This window comes from Nyctibius grandis, chromosome 10, assembly GCF_013368605.1.
Source record: "Nyctibius grandis isolate bNycGra1 chromosome 10, bNycGra1.pri, whole genome shotgun sequence".
NCBI classification, from domain to species: domain Eukaryota; kingdom Metazoa; phylum Chordata; class Aves; order Nyctibiiformes; family Nyctibiidae; genus Nyctibius; species Nyctibius grandis.
In genome coordinates this window covers 1625603-1639716 of record NC_090667.1, presented here as the reverse complement: position 1 = coordinate 1639716, position 14114 = coordinate 1625603, and positions in this window count along the sequence as shown.

Sequence of the window (14114 nt, the reverse complement as noted above, 5' to 3'; positions counted from 1 at the left end):
ACCTCATTAATAAGTGTTATGTCTCTCTTATTGAAGATAAGTGTTTCCCGGGCATCTCTGAAGGGCTGCGATGTCCCGTCTGAGCAGATGCTCTGTGGCCCCGTATGGATTTCCACTGCAGCCAGTGCCACGTATTTGGCCACATAAAAAGCAGCAGCCGTGGTTTGTGGGAACCCCTCCTGACCAGCGCTTCTCCCCACTCCTGGGAAAGCAGAGCTGCTCAGGACCACAGCGTTCGCCTCCTCCAGAGCTGGGTCCAGCCCGATGCCCAGAGACGAGCAGGTGACGTGGTGGGGCCAGGAGGCTCCCGGCCACCCGCTGCCATTTCTATCAGAGTATGAATATGCCTTTACTAGCCTGCATAAATGCTCTGAAATGCTTTCTCACAGGGGTTATGTTCCCATAGTTTGTGCTGAGGGCTTAGTTTAAAGCAATCCAGCTGAAGTGAAATTTTCTCATATCCTGGCAAATTTTCTGACCCCAAACGGACCCATCTCCTGGGGCTGTAGAGACTGTTTTAACCTTTAGTTATGCTCTCACCTCTAAGCCAGCCACAGAGAAAAGCCAGGTAAGTGCAAAAAGCAGGTCACTAGCAGGGGCCCTGAGTCCTATTCACAGTATTTAGGGAATGAATACGGAGCTATTCGCTGCCTTCCCCAGCACGTGCCCCTTGGGAGGGCAGCTGGTAAAGCGAGGTGCACGCGCGGCAAAGCCCGGCTGTGATGCTCCGGCAGCGAGCACAAATCCTGCTTCATGCCATGGAGATAAAAGAAACCCCAGGGCTTTGCTCTTGCTAGAAGAGCATCCTGCAGCAGTGCTGCTCCGTGCTGCGGTTCCTGGAGCACCTCTGCCACAGAACCGGCTCTGGTCCCTGCTCAAGGGCTAGTCCCCAGCCAGGGAAATTGAGAAATTTTGTAAAGATTGGTCTTGACCTAAATTACACAAAGTATACTCTTTTCTTAGGAAACAGGCTGTGAGGAGGAATGTTGTTTACAGTTCTGTAATGGTCCGTGGGAGTGACTGCCTTCTGGAAACAACATGCGCAATGTCTGACCAGCTTCTTGGGGGGAGAAAGGTTTTAACTCTGCTTGGAGAGATCAGAGCCCGCCACGTAGAGGTGGACTGGGCCAGGATACACGGGGAATGATGCTCTGACTGTTTTTTTGTGGTGTTATTTTGGTATGTAAGGTTTATTAAGTATGTACTAATTACTTAATGCACATAATTTGTTAAGTATGTATTACTAAATACACCATAAATTATTTTAAACACAAGCACTAACCAAGGCTTTTATTTTCATAGATTTTCCCTTTTTCTGCACAAAGTGACCCACAGCAAGAAAGTCTTCCTCGGTGGTGTTAAAGACACCTGGAAGAAAATAGAAAACATTGGCCAGATGACCCTGACTTCTTTATTTATTGCTGCTTCTTAAAGGCGAGCCAGGGCAGAAGCTGCTCGGGTAGGCGAGGGGAGCAGCGTGGCTCCTGTCTAGCACCAGCCACTGTCGTCAGTGGGACTCTGCCAGGTGCCACCCTAAGCCCAGCTTGACTGAGCTGCTGCACAATGTGGGATGCTTCCTACAGAGGAAAAAAAAAAAAAGGCAGAAGAGAAGCAGAGAGCCAGGGAAAGGAAGATGACCCGGAGGAGTCAGCTGCTGCTCAGGACTCAGCCAAAACTAATGGGAACGTGGGTGTCGTCTGCTGCTCGCTCTGTCCCAGCCTGGAGTGAAGGCGTGACCACTGCTGGCCCAGGCTGCACCAGAAAACTTTTCAGCATCATGGGAGATGTCAGGGGGAATGGTAGCCAGAGTTGTTAACAAAAATCTAAACCGTTGTCCTGTAGCTCCCTGAAGCGACGAGGCAGAGGAGCAGCAGTGGGATGCTCGCCTCTTCGCATCTCAGCAACTCCTTCTGGCAGCTTTAACATCTCTTCGGGTTTCTAAAACCCTTTGGCTTCCCCAGCCAGAAAATGAAACTGGTAGGAGCTCAGAAACTTGTGATTATAGTTCTTTCAGCTTAAACAATTCGGTATATTTGTCTCTAGCTTTTTATTTCTTTGTTTTCTGATTTTTATCGTGGAAGCGACGTGCTGGGTTTCAGTTCCCACACCCCACATCACGCTCTGCAGAAGGAGCTGCCTCGGGGCGGGGTGTGCTCTGCATTGGGTGAGATGCTCTGCCCTACTTTGATCTCTTTTCACCTGTACCTCTTGCAAATGAAAGCCTTAAGGCTTTTCCTCTTCACCCCCAGGGGTGAGCAGCATTGTGTACGTTGAATGTGAATTTTAAAGGTTGCACAGCCAGCCTCGTAACTTCCTCTTGCATGTACAGCCTTTCCCTCCCAGGACTCCCCAAAACCTCCTTCATGTGCCTTGATGACTCCAATTTGAAACAGCACCTTTCCTTCCTCTTCTGAAATGACTCTTCAATAGGCTGGCCAGATGGCAAACGGATGGTGCACCGCGTTGGCAGCACACCAAACATCCATTTCTCCCACTCAAGGTATTTTAAAATGCTCCCAAGGACTCTAAATTGTCTTATAGTCCAGGCACTAGTGTTCCTGAAGAGCAGATAGCATCAAATGAGAATTAGAGGTGCTCCAACCCCTGGTAAACTGTACTAATGCAGGAAATAAAATGCTTCTAGAAGAGCCAAATGGAAAGAAAACAGATTTCCCTGTGTGGGACCCACCGCAAGGTAACGCAGAGGAACCGTGAAAGAATACACTTGTAGGTATGAGCTGAGCTTGTGCAAGGTTGCATTAAAATATGCAGTAATTAGAGCTCTCTTCTGTTTAATTAGCTAATTAACGTCCAGTGTGGTCTTTTAAGCAGTCAGTAGCATTTTTCTGCGCTCGCCTTCTGAGGTTTAGCTTGGTTGGGTGAGCGGTGTCGTCCCCACCCGTAGGCACCTCACGTTACAGCTGACACTTTAACGTGTTCATGCTTTGGAAGGAAAGGTGAGTTCTTAGCGTGACCTGCAGTAATGCCACAGTCACTCAGCAATCCTTGGTTGAAAGGGGTTTTTTTGGGTTTGATTATGATTATATTGTTTCTGCAAACTGTGGTAAAATGCCGACTCTGCTGCTATTTTTCAGTTTTGTGCAGAAAGCTGGAATGAACCATGAAGTAAAAGAAAAAACTGATGCTCTCCAGCCTTGCATCATTTATGGTTATTTGTGAAAGCTGTCGGTCAAGTACTTAATACCTCCACTGCACGGGTCAGGTTTCCCAGCTCGCTGCATCTCCGAGGATGCGCCGTCATTTCCTCGGGAGCTGCGTCAGAGGGGCACTGTTTAGAGAGGCACCTTCTCGTGTTTGGTTCTTTCAAAAGTCACTGTTTTGCTGTTGCCTGCTCTTGCTAAACCTCCGGCAGTGACTAAGGGCCCAGGCATTGGCTCGTGGGACAATGTCCTTTGCGTTTCCTCTTTATCGTTGGATCTATTCGCTCCGGCTGTCTATTAATTTCACAACCCGATGGATTAGCCACTGTCACTCTGCTAATAAGGGTCTGATTTCATCCTGGCTTTTCTCAGTCACCCAGATGGGAATCACTTTGCTGTGCACCCTTTCATTTCTTTACTTGTCCCGTCTTGTCTGTCTGTTACGATCTTCACAAACCTGCTGGTTCCTTGGACATAATCAGGAGGCAACTCGGGTACTGAGAGAGCTGGGGAAAGTGCTCACCAAGCCCCTTTCCATCATTCCTCAGCAGTCCTGGCTAACTGAGGAGCAACCAGGTGACTGGAAATTAGCAAATGTGATGCCCATCTACAAGGAGGGCTGGAAGGAGGATCCAGGGAACTACAGGCCTGTCAGCCTGACCTTGGTGCCAGGGAAGGTTGTGGAGCAGATCGTCTTGAGTGCCATCACACAGCACGTACAGGACAACCAGGTGATCAGGCCCAGTTGGCATGGGTTTATGAAAGGCAGGTCCTGCTTGCCTAACCTGATCTCCTTCTATGACAAGATGACCCACTTACTGGACGAGGGAAAGGCTGTGGATGTTGTCTAACTAGACTTTAGTAAAGTCTTTGACACCGTCTCCCACAGCATTCTCCTGGAGAAACTGGCTGCTCATGGTCAGGATGAGCATACGCTTTGCTGGGTAAAAAACTGGCTGGATGGCCAAGCCCAAAGAGTTGTGGTGAATGGAGTTAAATCCAGTTGGTGGCCGGTCACAAGTGGTGTTCCCCAGGGCTCAGTGTTGCAGTCAGTTCTGTTCAATATCCTTATCAATGATCTGGACGAGGGGTCGAGTGCACCCTCAGCGAGTTTTCAGAAGATGCCAAGTTGGGTGGGAGTGTTGATGTGCTGGAGGGCAGGAGGCTCTGCAGAGGGATCTGGACAGGCTGGATCGATGGGCCGAGGCCAAGCGTATGAGGTTCAACAAGGCCAAGTGTCGGGTCCTGCACTTGGGGCAAAACAACCCCATGCACGGCTACAGGCTGGGGGGAGAGTGGCTGGAAAGTGCCTGGCAGAAAAGGACAGCAGTGTACCCAGGTGGCCAAGAAGGCCACCAGCATCCTGGCTTGTATCAGCACTAGTTTGGCCAGCAGGACTAGGGCAGGGATCGTCCCCCTGTACTCGGCACTGGTGAGGCCGCACCTCGAATCCTGGGTGCAGTTTTGGGCCCCTCACTACAAGAAAGACCTTGAGGTGCTGGAGCGAGTCCAGAGAAGGGCAACAAAGGTGGTGAAGGGTCTGGAGCACAAGTGTGATGAGGAACGGCTGAGGGACCTGGGGGTGTTTAGCCTGGAGAAAAGAAGGTTCGGGGGAGAACTTATCACTCTCTACAACTACCTGAAAGGAGGTTATAGGGAGGCCCACCTATAACTAAGGTCAGTCTCTTCTGCATTTTTTTCTCCTGCCTTCAGAAAAGAAAGGTGCTGACAATTTTGTAAATGTCTGCAGGAGAGCACATTAATGGATCTGCCTTCCAATCTGTTTTTTTTTAATTTCACTCACATAGTTTTATTCAAGCCTTGACCTATACGCTGATCATTATAGTGCACAAAAACCCACAAAAGAATTAATACTTTTAAGTTATTTTATTCATTATCACTTCGAATATTATGACTCTGTACAAATATAAAAGCTCCTGATAAATTAAATAAATATGTTAATACCTGCAATGAGACATAAATATCTGATAATACACATATAAAACATTCATGTTAACGTTGAGCTGTCTCTACGTGGCTCTCTGTGGCAGCTCTGCAGGACAGAACCAGCTCTAGTGTTGGATAAACGACATCTCCTCCTCACTGGGTTGCCAGCACCCGTCAGCAGGGCTTCTAGCACTTCTCGTGCAGCTTTTGGAAGAACCTCTTGTAGCGCCTCAGGGCGCTCTGCGGGGACATCTCGGCCGTTGGGCAGGAACGGTCTTTCTCGGGCTTCTAGAAGAATAATAACAACAGGTAAGAGTGATAATAAGGGAGAGAATAAAAAGAGCATATTGCTAGGAGCTGTCGGTGGTTGTCCAAGGCAATATTGAGTCAGGAGGAAAGATAGATCTTCATGAATGAATGGAGAGAAGACTTTTGAGAATCAGGAATACTTCCTCCTGGCTGACTTTGCTCACTGAGAGGAAGCTTAGGGCCTTTTCTCATTGATCTCCTGGCTAATGACAAGGCCAGGATTTGTCTAAGGGTGATGCATCTTCTAGAAAACCGTAACTTCCATCCAGACTCTATGAATTTCAGGTAAATATTTTCTATACAACCATTGCTGAGCAGCAGCTGTAATGCTCAACAGTGCGAAATTACGAGTGTACAGAGATGGTATCAAAAGTTTTGCTATTTACCTCAGTTGACTTAGGATGCTGAGTTGCTTAATTTCATATGTTTTGAAAACAAAGGAGCAGTCCATTCACAGCAATTTCTCATTTTTACTTGTTTAATCACTATAAATAACTGATGAAAAACTTACTGTATGTGCTTTATTTAAAGTTGATATTATGTGGTCCATGTTTTTCTCCATCAGAGAAACGTGTGTTCTCATTTGATCATTCTTAAAGTAATCTTTCAGCCATTCTATGGTTCTTTCAAGGTGACAGGGAACGTGGTTGCACTGAAAAAAAATATATCGAACAGCAGCAAAATTATATTCTGCCAAATGAGTGAAATTTTATCTTTCATTAAATTCAATAACTAACTGCATGCACAGCAGAAACAGAAATTACCTATTATCTACTCTTTGTCTGTACAATTAGGGAAAGGAGTACTTTCCTATATTTTCTGGGATTTGATAAAAAGCAGGAGAGAAAAAAGCATATAACATTTTAAAAATCATTATAAAGGAAAACAGGGAAGAGTTGTAAAAGAGGGGTTGTAGTTTTATCAAAATCACACTGAGTAGCCCGAGGAGATTAGATCTGCCGGTTGCCTTTCGCAGCCACCATCTCCATGTGGAAGGGCAGACTGTGCTCTTCTGGCTATAAAGTGCTGCTCTTCACCTTCTTTACAGTTGCAAACTCTAAACATTTTTTTTTTTCCTCTAAAGATAAAGCCTCCCAACAACAGGCTGCCTCTTGGTTATTTTTCATGAACCTTTTTTCAGTGCAAAGAGCCTGAGAAATCTGCAGACCACAGGCTGAAAACCACTGATCAACAAGGCTGCGTGCGACAACTTGTCATGCCTGCAAATTGCTTCCTTCGGAGACAAGCTCCGTTACAACACTCAACTCGTCCGTTTGCCGAGAGGTAAGAACATTTTAGCGTTTCCAGTACTAACCCTATCCACCACTTTCTGTTCTAAAGGACAGCAGGTCACATTCAGGGTCTGCACCTCGTATAATCTTGAGAACAGCCTCAGTATTAAGCTCTCTGTGAGATCTCCCAAGATTGCCTTCAGTAGGAGTATAACCAAGTCTGAGACCCTGCTCTCACAATTACTTACTCATTTCCATAACTTCTTGCATACAAGGAACTTAACTGAATTTGCTAGAACTGCTCATGAACATACCGTTAGCACATGCATTCCCTTTTTGTGAGACTCGGTCTTTTTTAGTAGTCTAACTCTCCTTCTCTCAAGATCTGCTGCAAAGCATCATCATTTTCCAAATTATTAACAGTAATAAAGAAGCTCTAGAAGTCTTACCTGAAATTTCCCAGCAGGTACTGGAAGAAAGATCTAAAATTTTAAAAAAAAAGAAAATAGCGTTAAAAGGCATTTCTCTTCTAAGTGACTGCCACATTGTTAAGCATCTTTAACTACATATCGTCTTCATCAGGTTTTCTATTTCTGAACTTCCTTTGGGGAAACAATTGCAGTGCCAGTTTCTGAGGAGAGGTTGACACGCAGTGCCTTCAGCATCTCAAGCGTAACAAACAAACACAGGACATGCAAACTAGAGCTGAAACTAGCCCAGACTCGATTTTATACTTCCATCAAAAGAACTGTACAAAATGAAGGAGCAAAGATAATGACCCACCTCCTTGCTTGCTAGATCCACTAGAGCCTTGAGGTTCTCTTGAAATTCTTCTATTGCACTGCCCACTGAGCCAGAGAAGCAGCAACTCAACAAGAAGATACAGAGCCACAGCATTTTTGCCTCCAGGAAAGCTAGGTTTGATTCATGCCTTTTTACCACCACACACTGCCTATATATACTCATGTACACCTTGAATATTAAATCGAAGGGAAAGTTTTCTCATATAGGAAAAGGCACGAGAACAGAGCGTGAATTATTATAGGTACTGTGGGATGCCTCAGTGGGGACAGGTTGGGGGTTTCCTTCCCTCTGACATCAAGTAAGGGGAAAATACCTTTGTAGATAAGAGATGTCACTTACTTACACGATATCAAAAACTCATCACAGGAAACAGGAGTATTCCTTGTATAACACGCATCTTTATGTGGTTCTATTCTTACTTTTGCATCATGTAATCAGATAGCTGGAGAGCTGGAAACCTAAGTAGTTCTTACATTCCACTCACTAATATGACGTTCTTTGTTCAATAGGATTTTCTAACACAAACTGCAGTTCTAGAAATAGTAAAAAATAATAGCAAATTCTTAGACATACAGACCCTAACACCACTTAACCAATGTGACTTCTTTAGCCTTCCTCCTTCACTCTCGCTGTTCTGTGAAATTCAGCATATAATACATAGCTGGGAAAAGCACGGGTTTAATTAGCAACAGCCGAATGTTAAAAGCATGGTAGACATCAACGGTAGAAATCAGCAGTCCTGGCATCAAGCAACAACCTTGTTTGAATTCAAAGAAGTCCTTCAACATTAGTGGAAAAACTCTATATACTGAAAAACACTGAAGTGGGTATAAATGGCTAAAAACTACTTTCAGATGCCTGGCAAGTGCTTGTGAGAGGGTAACAGTCACTCATTAAAAGGTTACAATTTTCCAGCAAAATCAGACAGATCACCCAACAGTATGAGAAGACTCATCTGGTTTTCCATAGCTATCTGCTTGAGAGTCACAGACACGAAGGAGATCTTGTGCACATCAATTAATTAATTTCTCAATGCATAACTTTGTGAACAGATCTGTTTAAGTCTTATTGAAAACATTGCTAAACTAAACTTGTAAATAGTTTTTAATATATAAACACCTATTCTTGTCCTAAAATTCAGCAAGAGGAGTATAACTAGAGGTCAAAAAAAACCCTCTTGAAAGGACCTTTTGATCCTAACTGAAAAAGCTCCTGAAAAGGCTTTTAACACTAGGCTCAGAGAGCATCCCATTGTCAGAGCAAACCCAAAGAAACACAAGAGGCTCCCAGCTGAAAATGTTTGGATCCTGGAAGAGCACGAGGGGAGTAACACAACACACACTTACATTCCTCCGTAGAGGAATCAGCATTTGACTACTCCTAGAGACACGACGCTGAGTAAGATGGACTTTGCTGCACCTGGGATGGCTGCTCTTTCCTAGAGGCAGAGGGATAAAAAGCATCTATGATAAATTAAGCAGGAGAAAAGCAGATCTTCTGAAAGGTTTCCCTTTCCCACAGTGTGGATATAAAGCAAATATTTTGTTATATTTCACAACCAGTGGTAGTTTAATTAAAAATTATTAGTATAGATATTAGCATGTCTATCATATCATATGCTAATAGAGTATATATTTAATTATATTTAACAAGAATTAAAGGAGTAAATGTTTATTCTTGCTATATTGGCCAATGATCTAATCTTTTTGGGCTGTCACCAGCATCTGAATCACCAACAATGTCTTAGCTATTTTTGAAATAATGAAAAACTTTGCCCCAAACTGATCACACTCATGGTGACATACCACCAAGGTGTGATTGGGGAGAGGAAAAATGATGTGCATAACTTGAATAATGGAAGACTTCTGTCCATCATCCATGGATAGAACCATGGCAGTTCTTTGTATCACAGTATCAATGAGTCTTGCAGAATTTGAATAAAGAAAGAGTTGTGACGTTAGGGGAGGTATGTGGGAGTAGAATGGAAAAAATGTATGAAGGGAACATAGGATAAGTGTCTCCCAGTAAAATGCCATGCACCCAACTGCAGCAGAAACAAATAAGATCAAGATGTAAGGTTCCATTTCCCAGCTGAGGGCAAACATCTTGTCTGTCAGACTTTGCATCCGTACTTATCCTGTAGGGTAGAGTGAAATCAGAACTGACAGTATATAGGAATTAAAAAAAATTCAGGTAAGTGAGGATATCATAGTGGTTAAAAAAGTGTCAAGGAAGGATGGGCAGTTGAAGGAAAAATACTGACATGAGATGTTGCAAGATGGGCAGTGCAGTGAGGGAAGAGCAGCATCTGAAACGATGGGGTGGGCTGCAAAGAGATTAGAAGGAAGACAAAATGAGTTGGCTGGGTCAGCAGCTCTTGGGGAGACAGTCAGGTGTCTGTGGCATTCCTCCAGGCCTGACTTGAGTTTGTAAATCAGGGGATGATAAAATCTACACCCCCAATTCTCTATAAAGTGGTGCACTAAGTTACATATAAAAAGCGACTTGAACTAGTGAAGGCTGGCTCTTCTGATGTGTTGGCCTTTAGAACAAGTTTGGAAAGAAACATACGTTAAGGACATAAAAGTGAAGGGTAGAATAAGACAAAACCTAACATTGATTGCTGTAGATGGATTGTGCCAGAGGGACCAGATATCCTTGTCTGATGAGAGAGTTCACCCTATAAGAAGAGAAGGATCCTAGGTATCTGGGGCTTAGTGAAGCACTGTATCAAACAATAACGTATTGGCTAATCTGGAGAAGATGTGAATGTATTAAGGCAGATGAATAGTTTTCTGGGCTATGGTAAGAGTCGTGCTGAAAAGGCAAGTTATTAGGCTGAAGTAGATAACTGATGAATGGCCTCAAAATGTAGTCTCTGTCCTACTGTCCTTAACGTCGTTGACCAGCTGAACAAAGAACTCAGGCAATGGGAGAGCTTGGCTTGGTTATCTGGGAAAAGGAAGGCTGAGAATATGTGCAGTCTACAAACAGACTGGGAGATAAGAGCAGGAAGAAGATATCTTAGATACAGGACAACGTTCAGACGAATTCAAACTGGGAACGCTCCAGCCACCAGAGGTTTAGCCTGGAAATGTAAAAGTTTGTACCCACTAGTTGTTCTTCTACCTAATGTTCCAACCAGTTTTATAAAGGAGCATTGACAGATTTCTAGAAGGGGTGACACGATAATATGCATTGCAGGAGACTGGAAAAGTGACTCAGGTAGTCCCTTCTGCTCCTCAGCCTTTCACATTCATACTTTCTCATTCACAGATTTATATACTCTGAGAGGCTGGTAACTGTGCTGAGTGTCAGTCAAAGGAGGTAGATCACAAGTGAAGAAATCATTCCCACTAAACCATCCCACAGTAGCATAGACTGATTTAGAGAGCAAATTTCATATTGGTGTGAAAGTAGTGTGTGTGAAACAGAAAACTCTTACCAGAAACAACGCCAATAACTAAGTCTCCTAATTAATGACTTTTGGAGAATATTCCAGAGGTCAGATTGGTTGCAGAGTCAGGACATGGTCTGTGCATCATCCACCAGCAACATGGAAAAGCATTGCCATGGAGAAAGCAGCAACAACAGAGACTGATGGCATTGTGGTCCCCAACACCTGAGTCATAGTGAGGCAGCTACAGGGCAGGAGGCAACACCCAAGTGGAGTACAATCTAGTACCATCTATCTAGAGGAGTTGTATTTACTTCTGAAAGATGGGTATGACTTTTATCTTTGACTTTGGCAATATTCTCACAGCCTGCTGTGCCAGTAACATCTCAGTGAAGTGAATACTAACCTCTCGTCTCAAGATCTGAGTGGCCTTAGTTCATGTTTTGTGAACCTTTATCGCACTCATAAAAAGTAGAATTATCACCAGCCTAGGACCACAGAGAAAGCCTGAATTGTTAGCCACAAAACCACCTGCTGGCTGCCAGCTTATGATAAGGTCTAGGCTTACTTTACCTATCATTTGTATGTTACTAATTTTATTTACAGATGATGCTGAGATTGAGTACACAGGGCTGTTTTCCAAAGGGGGCAAGGAAGTCTGTGGGCCCCAGAAAGAAATGAACTTGAGCAGCCAAAGACAGAGATCCTTTTTCCTACCTACAGCCCCCAAACCTGCCTCAAAACTCTGGTACTCCCTTCCAACCCCTTTGTAGACCTCAAAGCATCTATGAACTGTTGAGTAACCTCTGATTAAACAGTCCCCAATGGCACTAGCTATGCAATGGCTGGAGTCCACTGATCACGTCTTCTAGCTCTGATGATATACAGCTCTTGACACACTGCGTTACCCTTATAATGCTCTATTAGGTGACTTCTTAATGCACTTTGTGCATGTGATCGTTATTAACAATGTTATTTGGTGATCTAAAATTGTGAGAGATTGACTTTCTCATTAAGGAAATAAAGGTTAGTTGCAAACCTCCAGATTAGAATTTTGGACTTTCCTAACGTTCAGGATTTTTCCTCAGATTCTCTTCCAGGACAGACTGGAATGTTGGAAGTATTTAACAAACTATGCTAAGATGATAAATGTCAGAAAATCAGCAATGTTAAGAGTTTATCTTTTCATGGGGGCACAGAAAAGGATAGATAATGGTTGAGGACTTAACCAGAAGCAGCTGAAGTTTCTTGTATTGCAGGGAAAGTGGATATTTCCCCTTTCCCTGTTTTCTTCAGAGTAAGGAAAAACACATTTTAAAGTGATTTGAACTTCTGGTTCCTCATCCTAGTGAACACTGATAGGAACAACAGCTCTTGCAGCACAGTTTCTGTCATTATATCCAATAACGGACCTGCATATTGTCCATTGATTTCCTGTTTAACTCTTTCAGATGTATTATTTCATGTCAGTTTTGTAACTACTTGTTTTGCTGTTGGGAGCAGGATCTGTATTATACTGCCTACCAAGTGGTATAAAACATGTAGCCTTGCTAAGGTATTATATCTGTTTTCATTTTTTCTTGTTTCAGACAGCACTGTGACTAAGAAAGTATATAAAACAGGTGGGTTTAGTGGCAAAAAACTGCATGGAATTTCAACTACATTATCTAGCAGTCTCTCTTCAGATACATGTAGGAGGCTTTTCTGAATGCTTTTTAAATTTTGTTCTAATTTAATTAGGAAACTGAGTTTTTCTTTGTGTTTCTTTCCAAATTATAGAAATTGCTGGAGTAACTCAGCTAGAAGCATGAAGTTGCTTTGCTCAGCTGCCGTTGAGCTGTGTGCGGATCAATGGAAGCTGTTGAAATTTAATGTGAAAAGCTGCTGCAATTTATTTTCACGTTTTGATAAGTCCAACAAAATTCACTTTTGTGCAAGGTAAGTGTCAGTCCACAAGACGGATTTTCAGAAAACTATGAGCCAATAAAAAGCAGGTTTGGTAATGAAGGTAATACTGTTTCTTTACAAACTGCTTATATTCTATTTCCAACAATTTTTGTAGACAGGTGTAAAACATGGAACAGAATACTATATGCCATTAAGGAAAACATTTCTACTTAAGGAGAGGACACCTGTCTGGGTTTCATACTCTGTGCATCAGAGTGGTATTTGAATGATCACAATGACCTGTATTAAATTTCTACAATCAGAAGCTGGAGTCCAAGAGCTAGTGCCTCGCAACAGCTGCCCTGAGAAACTGTTCTCCTTGGCAGGACGTGGCGGAGGGTTCTCACACATTTCATCTACTCTAACAGCACTTGTCCATATGCCCATCAGTTTTTTGAGTCCTGCTAAGATGTTAGCTTCAAAAATATCTTGTACCACTTAGTTTAGTCATTCTTTCCCTATTTTTCATATGGATTTGAAGGAAACTTCCCCCCAAATTAAACCTAAATGAAGGAATCTTACAATAAGATATATATCTGCGCTTTATCCTCTTCCTGTCCTGAGCACGACGAGATTGATGTGGAATTTCTGCAATTTGTAGTCGAGATTTCCTACTAAGGAAGGTGAATTACCAGATCACATAACACCTCAGACTTGTAAACCATTTCCTGGCTCTCATCTGTCGCTGCAACAGAGGGATGCTTCACACTTACACTGCCGACAGCGTCATGGTGAACCGCCGCTCACCCACAGCCCCGAGGACTCATGCTAGTGCTGGAAATACTCGAGCAGAAACATTACTAAAAGGACTGGCATCGCTACAGCCAGCCAGGCACCTGTGGCAGCTCCGATGATGCTCTGCCACCTTTTTGCACGCCGGTCATTGATCCTGTCGTGGCTCTGATTCAACAGCAAGTAACGGGCAGAACGCGCAGACATCAAAGCCAGCATCGGAAATGTGGTTTCTGCGCCAGAAGCACCGAGCTGGATTGCTGTGGGGATCCGCAGATTTGCGTCGAAAGCGGGGCTCAGTACCACAGCCTCGTGCCCCCCACAATTACCCCCAGGTCTGCTCTTCACTTAATGAGACTGTTGGAAAAATGGAGCTTGTCTGTGGGATGATCCGCTGTCACTCAGTCCGCTTGATGCCAGGGCTGGGAGATTTGTCTTCCAACAGGCCACCTGTCTGCTCCGGGGTGAGGGCTGGAGCTGGGGCCGGCTGAGTTTTCCACCGCCATAGCTGCCATACCGGCGGGGACACCGAGCTGTGGCACCAGGCTGGAAACATGATTTTTAAACCATCTGAAATTATTATTT